Below are 11,485 nucleotides of genomic sequence, written 5' to 3' on the forward strand. Positions count from 1 at the left end.
TTCAGCGAGGAGCCCGTTTGGAACAGCGGCACAGGCAATAGACGGATGGATTGATCAGCTGATTCCGGGAGTGGAGACAGAACTACCTGGTGAGATGTCTGGGATGCAAGACCAAGACAAATTGATTGCCTACCTTGTGAGAAGCGAAAGCGAGAAAGGCTTACCGGTCATGGAACTTCCTATCTTCAGCGGTTCAGCCAAAGCCTGGCCGAAGTTCATTGAGAGATTCCACGATAAGGTGCATCAAAAACCAGGACTCACAGACACACATCGCATGGATATTTTGCAGTCGCATCTTGCAGAAGACGCCCAGAAATTGGTACAGGGGATAGGATTTTCAGGGAAATGCTACGCTGAAGCTCTCCTTGAGTTGAAACGCACGTTCGGTCATCGCAATAAGGTAGCGAGGGCTTATTTGGATGCAGTTACTCGTGGCCCCGTGGTACCAGCACACAACGTTCAAGCACTCCGGGACTTCTTCGTAAATGTGAGAGACGCAATCATCACACTGACTAAGTTGAACCAGACTATGGATCTGCTTGGTTCTGACATACTGATGAGAGCGGCCCGCCGTCTACTCAATAACAAGATCACGCAATGGAATCGGTGTGTTGGCGGGATATCAAAAAGCCGTGAGCCAACTATCCATGACTTTCGAGACTGGCTACAGGACAGTCTAATAACGGACTCCAACCCATATGCGATCCCCTACGACAGAAAAGAGGAGAAGCCAAAGGAGAAATCCGTCGAGAGAAGTGAGAAATAGTCCACAGTGTGGAACGTAGCAGCGAACGGAGGATAAAATTCACGAAGTTCCGATACGTACGGCGACAGGACAAGGGATGGTGGGAACGGCAGACGGAAGTCAGACGATAGTAGGAGCTGGAAATCACCGTCATGTGGTTTATGTCATGAAGATCACGCGCTGTACAAATGCAATAAGTTCATAGCAAAGGACATAACAGCTAGACGCGAGTTGGTGAAGACACTGAAGCTATGCTACAACTGCCTCAAGCCGCAGCAAGTCAAAATGTGCACATCTACCAGCAGATGCAGACAGGATACATGTTGGAGGAAACATCACAGTCTTCTGCACGATACCAAGCCCCAGGTCCAGGAAAACAGAGTTTCCAAAGCTATGTACCACACGCAGGCCAACCAGGGAACCTTCTTTTAACTGGTCGAGATATACGCCACTGGAAACAACGGGAGAACCGTACGCACAGTAGCAGTTTTGGACTCGGGAAGCCAGATAACGCTCATCCACAAATCGCTGGCTGAAGACCTGGGATTGAAAGCAGAGAGAAGACAATTGTTTGTGAAAACAATGACGTCTGAGGCCGCCACAGATTCGCAAACCGTAAATCTGAGGATTCGTGCCAAAGACTCAGTTTGGGAGAAACTTTTGGCATTCGTAAAGCCTGGACAGTGGAAGCTGATACGTTCAAGTGCTCCCCCACAGAGACTTAGCCACTGTTGGGATCACTGCCAGAACCTTGGGATACCAGACTACATAGACACGTCAGAGGTCACGATGTCGATTGCTATCGACTACCCACAGGTACACCTACAGCTGGAGGTTCGCAGAGGAGAAGAGGAACAACCTTTAGCTGTGCAGACCAAACTTGGATGGACCATTGTGGGCGTAGGCGCAATAAAGACAGATGCGGAAAATGAAGCTTTAGAAGCCAAGGTTAACTTCATCAAGACAGAAGACCAGGCGCTGCACTACCGGAGGAAGCAAAACACCAGCAGATCTTACCCCGAGACCACGCAGTAACGCAACTACATGTACTCGCTGCCGATGCCCATTGGCAGATATTGCATGGTGGTCCAGAATATCTGATAGCAGAACTGAGACGACGCCATTGGCCCATTAGCGCTAGAATAGTGGCCAGACGGGCAAGGGCAACATGCATCTGTTGCCGTTTCATGAAGGCGAAGCCGACCACACCTAAGATGGCAGACCTTCCCCGATGCCGGGTTGATGCAGCCACGGGACCCTTCTACTACACCGGAGTAGACAACTTCGGACCAATGCTCGTGAAAGTCAGGCGCAACACATCGATCAAGAGATGGGGATGCCTCTTTATGTGCCTCAGCACTCGCGTCGTACACATAGAATTGGCAGACTCCCCAGAATCTGACGACTTTATCCTCTGCCTTAGAAACTTTATTGGACGACGTGGCCATCCAAAGGAGATATTCAGTGACAACGGCACAAAATTTGGCTCAGTGAAGAGAGCTTTAACCGCAACCCTCGGCGCATCCAAGGTTGAAGAATCCGTATTACGCACAGCTCTCATTGAGACGGAAGGAGTACTGAACAGTCGCCCTCTTACACACCCAAGTTCGGATCCGGATGATTTCAGCCCTCTTACTCCGAATCACTTCTTGCTTGGAAGAGCAGACAACACCCTCCCGCATGATCACTTTGAAGACAGGGAGATCAACAGCAGACGCAGATGGCGTCTGAGTCAAGTAGTCGCAGACCGGATTCAGAAACGCTGGTTCCAGGAATACTCACCCAATTTGTCCATCCGTCAAAAATGGAGAAGGGAAGAAAAGAATGTCGGTGAAGGGGATCTCGTAATAATGTTAGATGAGCAGTTGCCTCGCAGAAAGTGGGAAATGGCGCGCGTAGTGAAGATCCTGCCAGGCGATGACGGAAGAGTACGTGCGGTCAGGGTGAGGACGGCAACGAGCGAATTCACGCGTCCGGTGGCGAAGGTGGCCGTGCTTGAAGAGAACGTTCGTCCAACAGACACTAGAACAAATATCCTCCAACGATATTGACATTACAGACTTTAAGACGTTGTTGAAAGGATTTTAACCATTTAATGGTTTCGGACTACGCCTGATGTTAATCATTTCAATGAATATATCTAGTGGATAGTTTTTTGGACTATGGCTCTGCGCCTTTTATTATTATCAATATATGTGTATAAATCGTTTGACTCTTGCATAGAGTCCACTGGAGGGGAGAATGTCGGCGCTTCGCCATGTGGGTTTTTCGCGGTTTTTTTCTTCTTTACGTTTCCTGTGAAGTCACCCTCCTCGGCTACGTTGCAACGCCACGGGGAATATTGGGTGACGTCACGGGGTTCTCGGGTGATGATTGTTGTCGTTTCCGCACGGATGCGCGCTCCAGTTCCGTTTCCGTTTCCGTGTCTTTTTCCGCCTTTTTATGCACAATTTACGCATAATCCTTAAATCATATCGTAGTGTTTATAGAGGACAAAGTGGAAAATGTTATGTAAGTTTTTATAGGCCTTTTTTTCACTCACTTGTATAATATTATTTACTCTTTGTTTCCCCCGTCTCGGGAACCCAATCTGAGCCTTTTCATACATGTCATAACATTTAGTTTGGGTTCAATTTGTGTATTTCAGTTTACCGTGTTTGACCATTAAAGAGAAGTTTTGTAAAGCACGCGTTGACGTTCATTGCAAGAAGAGTCCTCACGAGATTATAAGCCATTATATACAGCATGGACATAAGCACATACTTCAAATTGAGGGAAAAGCAAGGAAGTTAGAGGAGGTTGGTCTGCATGTTTGACCTTTTAGTCGAAGCTATTTTAAAGAGGCATATTTGCCACAACTCATAGTCCTTTCCTGCGTTCTCCGTTCCTGGATTCTCCTGAAAACGGGTTCTTCAATTTGGTACAGTTTTGTCTGTGAAACTTTGTAACAACTCACTCTAAACGCGCATCTACATGTATCATGCTCGTTCGGCAAAACCAGCATGGTCATGATTGATGATTCATCAATACCTGTCTCCTTTGGTCCATGCTCCTCCATTCAAGGAACAGGCCAAGAGAGTCGTCTGCTATCTCATTCAGTTACCCAGTGTTTAGATTCTTCTTCTTCTTCTACTTCAGTCAGTGGCGGATAATCTTTGTCATCTTCTTCTCAGGGACAGTCCAGTGTAATTTGGAGGAGAGGAATCTAGTGCAGTCGCGGCATCATGTTCACAAGGTTCGCTAGGTCCACCCTACAGTCTGCAGGCAAATGGCATTGGCTGCATTGGATGCTAGCTTTGACGTCACTACGGCATGAATCGATCCAAGAATCCTATGTACACGTCCCCTGGCAACTTCACAACACCTTCCAGATTTCGTGGCGGCAAGACGTGCTGAAAGATCGCTCCTGAAATTTTTTCTTTTAAACGGAAAAACAATTCCAAGGTAACTTGAGATTTGTTTCGATAGCTTCAATCAGATGAGCCTGAACTACAAGGAGGAAATTGCCGCCGAACATGTTAAGGAAAAACACAAAAACATAAGTTTTCTGCGATGTTATTAGTTGGTTTACAATATTTCGGGTTGCCATCCTAATCTTTGGCGTCATGACGTCATGACGTCACCCCGATCCCATCCCAGAATCCTTTGTACCCCCTTGACAACGTAGCAACGTAGCAACTGCCTTGGCGACTTCATTGCGACAAGTTGTGAAAGATATTTGCTCCATAAAATTTGTCCCATCTACACAACAAATCTAAAGGTACAGTTTATTTGTAATTGAACATATAACCTCCATTTGATGGTCCCGAATTCAAACGAGCAATTACTGCCAAACCGAGATCTAGAAAATGAGCAAAAAACCCGCTTTTACCTAAATGTCAGATTTTTGACGTAATTGCTTGCAAAAAGGCCCTTAGCAACGTAGCAGTAGATCTTTGGCCGCACTGTTCATTTGTATCAAAGATTCGAAACTCTCATGGTCAAAACCGCAATTCTGATTGAGAAAAAGGAGCATACCACATTTTTGTTTTGGGGCTTTGGTGAGATTCTTAGTTTCGGGTTTGCCGATTTCTATGACGTCGATCACGTGGTCATGCTCCGCGTGTCACTTCCCCGCCGCGGATGCTATTCCGTTGGATTGCCCAGCCCCCAACGCCTGGTACTCATTATAAGTGCTCTTACAGCACTCTCTGGTACTCATTATAAGTACTCTGTGACTGATAAAACTTGTTGCGCCTTACTTTAATTGAATATTGTTCCAGAATCAAAATGGCATCAAAGACGGTGCGATCACCGTACATAGAGCAGTTGACAGAAGAATCTGAGTTAAGGATGCAGTGAGTACCTACACACAATGCATCCACTATGAAGTGGCGTCTGTTATGATACTGTGTTAATGTTATATCCGTCTCACGTTAGCCATCCATTAGCTTGACTTGTAACATGTTACATCAGAACAAATCTAAAAAAATTCACGAAATAAAAAGTAAACGTCAGCCAAAATTAACTTCAAGTTCTACCGGCCCCGCTTACAAAACAATATCACGTCAAATGAACACAAATCGTAACCTTCTTCTAGCAATCTTCTTATCTCAGCTTGAAATTAGGAGCCAGCTCTTAATTATTTTTATCTCAATCAATTGATTGATATAATTTCACTAAATTCAAGAATTATTAGTCATCAAAATGTAGCACGTTGACCCGGTACTTTGCCACCGGGCACCGGAGCCAGAATGAACTTCGGTGCAAATGCTTTCAATGTCATTTTCAGTAAACTCCTATGCCAGAAATATTCAACCAAGTATGCTGACACAAACAGGGAATACGCCAGCCAAGGTTCATCCGATCGCCTTCCGATCGAGGGAGCTAGTTGCCAAGAAGAAGCTGCGAGCAGTGATAACCTTAGCACCCAAGTAGCTGAATTTCTTGAAGCAATTATAAATGGGGTATGTGATGACCACCTTCCACTCCAAGGATCGAAACTTAATGACGAGCTTGCAGGCAAAGAACCTCCAAAGAACGTTTCAAGGAACGACGACCTTTCCAACAAAGAAGTTCAAAGGAACCACGATCTTGCCAACGAAGACATTCCGATGAACGCCGATCTTGTCAGCCATGGCGGAGCTCATTATTATCGTTACAGAAATGCGATGGCATCCAATAAGATGCCATCCTACCGTTGCCATGAGTTGACAGAACCATCGCACTTGCAGTGAGTATCATCATGTATTCATATCCTTTTCTTAGTATTCTTGTCTTTTAGACAAAGACATTTTCGTGAACTATACCTATATAACAGTTGCCGGTATCAAGTTAATCCCCACAGCCAATGATTAGTACGTACTACAGATGGACAGAATAAATCATTTTATCTGGCCGGTACTCCCTGGAAGTCTTTTAATCCTCACAGACACTCTCACTATATAATTTCAGCAACCTCGAGTTCCAACCTTATTCGAAAAAATATTTTGGCACGCTTAATGACATGAAGAAAGGCATTGGTTGTCGCACGACTGAAACTATTGGGAGCAAGGCAGTTGATCATGCGCATGCAGACCTTGGACCCAATCAAACTCATGTTCCCCAGGAACTCGATGCCACCCATGCAGAGATGGGACCAGTCGATGCTACCTTTGCGAAACAGGAGCAAGATGCTACATGTACATTTGCAAAACAGGAGCAAGATGCTCCCTCTGCAGACGTTGGGCTCGCCGATGCTACTCTTGCAGACATGGGGGAGTTCACCGATGCTACCATTGTCGGCATGGAACTCACAAATGCCACCAATGAAGACATGCGACCAGTTGAATATAAGGTGGCCAAGCAAAGGTGGAACATCTTTAAAAAGATCAAACGCAGGTTTGTAATACATGTACTTTGTCAACTCGGCCTGCGAAGGTTCGCCTCATGTAGCCACCAAGATAAGTTTCGTGTCGCTTAAAGTTCTTCAGTTCTCTTCTAAATATGCCTTCTGAAGGAGACACTCAGTCTGGCAGGAAAAATGCTTGTCCGACTTTCTCTTGCGATTGGTGTTGGCTTTCTTTTGACATGCGTGTGCAGGTATGGCTATTGACCACTTATGTCATTGTTTCAGGTTTCGCCGACAATCATCAAACCATGCTGCTGGCTTTACCCAGATTGTAGAGCAAGGTGCATCCTTTGCAGAACAGGAGCAAGAGGTCACCTTTGGAGAACAGGAGCAAGATGCTACTACCATTGCAGACATGGAGCTCGCACATACTACCTTTGCAGACATGAAACTTGCCAATACTACCATTGCAGACGTGGAGCGCGCCAATCCTTCCCTTGCAGACATTGAACTTGCAAATGCTACCATTGCAGACATGCGACCAATTGACTATAAGGTGGCCAAGCAAAGGTGGAACATGTTTAAAAAGATGAAACGCAGGTAAGGGATACTTTGTCAACTAGACCGGTTAGACTATAGGTTCGCTTATATAGCCCCCATGAACCACCAGGTTTGAGTATGTGCTCTTAAGATAATAGGTTTCGTATGGCTAAAAGTTTTTCAGTTCTCTTCTAGATATGCTTTCTAAGAGAGACACTCAGACTGGCAGCCTGCTAAGAAAGATGTCCAACGAAAGATGGAAAATGTTTGTCCGACTTACTCACTCTTGCGATTGATGTGGGCTTTCTTTTTATAGACATGCAAGTATGACTATTGACCGCTCATGTCATTCTTTTAGGTTTCACCGACAATCGTCAAATCATGCTGCAGGCCTTACCAAGATTGAAGAAGAACCTGCCGACATCGCCAATGAGATTGACGACATAGTTCAGGAAGTAGCAAGCACTGATGACCCTGGCATGATTCAGGAAACAGCAAGCATTGATGAACCGGTCAGCCAGGGAGCTGATGAAAATAACAATCATCAGAAACAGAAGACTGATAAAAGAAGGTCACCTCTGAAGAAGCTGAAAAGCAGGTAAGGATTCTCTTCTGCTTGAGTTGTAGTCCACTGGCAACCAAGTGATGAAGTGTTGCTACCTATAGCAATAACTCCACCATGTCAGCCCCTCATTGACGGCGAATATGCGAACTGGTGTGAGTCTGCTTCTTACCACCCATTCTAACTTAACCGAGGAAGAAAAGTGGTAAACCTCAAGGTCATGAGGAGCAGTCAGTCAGACAGTCGGACAATATTTCATTGTCTCAAATTCTTCAAAAATCTTTACTGCAAACTGTAATATCTTTTCAGAATTCGGCGCTTGTTCGAACTTGATGCTGCTTGTACCATCAGCACTTTGGATGACATTGATATTTTGAGTGCTAGATCATCCACATACGCATTGGACAAGCAGAATGACATTGATGGAGACACTCTGTCTACCTTGGATGAAGCTGTCGTCGTCGATAGGATTGATGTAGCAACTGTTGAAGTACTGAGTGATGACAACACAGATCATAAGAGAAAAGAGGTAAACTGCCTATGAATTTTAAGCAAGTTTCGGCTATATAGTAAATACTAATTCCGAAGTACCTGTTCTTGTATCCCAAAGTGCAGCAGTTTGTCAAAGATGGTCATGTTGCTTTCACTATTTGAAGGTACTTTTGGAGACTAGATGAAACAGCTTTCATAGATTTAACATCGAGAGAGCTTGGCCTTTTGCTATGTGTTCCGTTCGAGTTTTTCTCATGCTGATGTCGAACGCCGGCAGTGGGCTCCTGGCTGTAGCTGCTGTGATTGTCGAAAATAATTCAAGTCGTAAATTATTTCTTCCACTTCCTTTCCAGAGGTCACGAGGTAAGGGGAGTAAGATCTGGAAGCGTATCAAGCGAGCAATGACGTGCTCGTGTCTCCGCTCCCAAACCTCCCAGTAAACCCGCACCACTCCTTCCAAGACTCTAAGACCATGCGGCAGGTGCAGTTCCGTGGAGTCGAAGATCCCCATCGAGGTGTGGGCCGGTCTACCATCTACGGCACCAGCCCTTGAGCATCTCTGGTCACGAGTGCCACCAAGAGCACTTGTTCTGTGGAGATGCCTTGGGTAAAGGTTGATGAGGTTAGAAACCTTTCAGAGTTGGAGATCAGACGGGGCTGACGCAATCGGGGAGTAAGTAACGCCAGACTGGATTTGTAAAGGAATGCGAGAAAAACCAAAAAATTTCACAAAATTCTTTTTTTTTCTCACTTTTTTTTGCTATGCTCGAAATGTGTCATGTCTAGTAAACTTTATAGTAGTCTCAACACAGGCCGGAATTACATTTGTAGATTTGTCATTGATGAATCTTCCGAGCTGTGGTGAAGAATAGCTGTATTGTTGAAACCTGGATTCTAACCAGGAGGACGGAAACACGAAGTAGGTGTAGCACCGAAACTCGCACCAGTGACTAACCGTCAGGAAGGTTGCTAACGCGAGTCTCGGCTTTTTTTACGTGTGCCAGCTAATGGATTATTCCATGGCCACTCTTAATGGGACTTGGGGCTGGTGGTGGTTACCTTGGGATCCGATTTTTTTATACAGCAGAAAACCACTTCCTTCGACCATTTCTTTCAATATCCTACTCTGGAGTCCATCCCTGAACGAAGACGCCCAAGAGATCGAATGCTTTGTCAGTTTTCCGACTGGATCCCACGTAAGTCACAGTGTCTGATGGTGGACCACGCCTGCACCGCACCAAGGCCTGTTTGGCCCGGTCTCGGCTCCGCGGCCCCAACCTATCGCTTTCGCAGGTCTTAGAGTCAGCGCCAAGGGAGCAACACCAGAAAGAAGCAGCACATCGATAAAACCAACCTCTAATATGCAAAACATCACTTGTCTCTTCTCGACCAGGACAACGACGAACATTATCATTAAATCCATCACCGAGTCTCCTTCCATCAAAAACGGCGAATGGACCTTTTGAATTATTCTGCGCTTCTTATTAAAATGTTAAAACCCAAAATGATTTGTTGAGTCAGTCTTCTGAAGCTGCGTATACGTATTCTCTACAGGAATCACTGTCATGATCATCTTCTTGTTCCGTGGACAATTTCCCTCGAGTCAACAGATCTTATTCCGCGCCCCATCGTAGGTTTGACAGCGTCCCTACCGTAAAGCCGCCAAATGTCAAGAATTGCATGATTTTGCCACACTTTTCCGCCGATGAAGCCACAAATTACAGCGTTGTATAAGACGTACCTGGGCAGATCGATATAGGTTGGGCGGCATCATTTAATATCCCAGTTTATCAATATTGCATGAAATATATAAAATAGATTATCATGTTTAATCATGATATATTGTGCAATCCGATGGCACCAACTGAAGTGGATTTTTATATATTTTGATACGAAATCTCACTACTTCTCTTGTGCGCCATCAGAAGGCCTGGTTAGGTCCATGGGGTAGGTCGAATTGTTTTTTTGTGTCTCATTACCACAGTGCATTCCCTTTAAAAGTGACATTAATTTGCAGACGTCGCAATCATTACGTCATTGAATATGGTCTTGTGTGATGACCATGCACCCTGAGACAAAGAATAGGACGAAGGCCAAATTAAACTCGTGCAGAATTTCAATTCTGAAAGAAACCCTGAAGACAATGACGGGTTAAGATCAACGAAATGGAAAATTTGACGCATTCACTGGATAAAAATGATAGCAAAGAGGAACACAACAGTACTGCGTACGACGCAACACCTCAAACCGCCGCCAAAAATGACGAAGGGCGGTTACCAGATAGTCGATCATTGAAGCGGAGTAGCCTAATCGGTGAAATTCCATAACCATGATTTTCAGTCTCACATAAAGCAATGTGACATCATTACCATCGATCTTGATTTATTTCTGGTAAACAATAATATACGTGCATTCCCTTCAGGAGACAAGGCGTTTCCCATAATTGTGTCATCTGCTGAAGTCGGCTGCGTCTCTCGTCACCTGCTGCGATGGAGTACACACCGAGTGTCACTAGACGAGTGAAGCGGCTACGACGGGGGTAAGACAATTGTTGTATTGAGGTGTCGTGTGTTGTAAAAACGCAGGTTTTCGACCATTGCGTACACTTTCGACAATACCGGAGTCAGTGATTTGATTTGGTGTCAGCTCATTTTCGGTCCGCAATAAAAAGTGCGCAACATGACTGACGCGACACGCCTTAAAAATCGTGGCGAGTTGCACGAGAATGATACCTCCTCTCGCACTGCTCACTATTCTTCCTGTGCAGTACTGGCCAGAAATAAGCTTCCATTTTTACTACAACAGCAACAACGTGCTGCTTTCCGCACATGTTTTATATGCAGGTACTCTCCAGGGTCCTGTGCACCTTCACCGGGGTAGGACACTGGCATTATTGACCAACACTGGTCGCCCACCTGCCAGCCCCTCTATATAATAAATAATAATAATTTTCATTTGTATGGTGCTTTTCCGCGGTTTAACCACGCTCAAAGCGCCCCGCTCCACTCGTTTTCAACTGTCTCTTGAATTTTCACGGTTTGTCTCTGCTCGAAGGGCTTGGGGCAGTTTGTTCCAAAGGATTATGATCAAAAAACTTGCCCATAATCAAAAGCTCAGAGTATGGAACGCAGCGGCTATTCGATTTTAGCGAAGAGTCACCCTGGAGACGGTGACGATGACTTAGACGAAAATATACCTCTCTCGTGTAGAAGTCTTCTAACGATGAAAACCCGAAGGCTTGATACCAAATGCGGTCACGTTGTCATAGCAAAATAAACGTACGTGCACGAGATGTGTTAAGATGCAATCACTTACAAATTAATTATCAACAAGCGAC

The sequence above is a fragment of the Lineus longissimus genome, chromosome 5 (genome assembly GCF_910592395.1).
Source record: "Lineus longissimus chromosome 5, tnLinLong1.2, whole genome shotgun sequence".
In the NCBI taxonomy this organism is placed as follows: Eukaryota; Metazoa; Nemertea; class Pilidiophora; order Heteronemertea; family Lineidae; genus Lineus; species Lineus longissimus.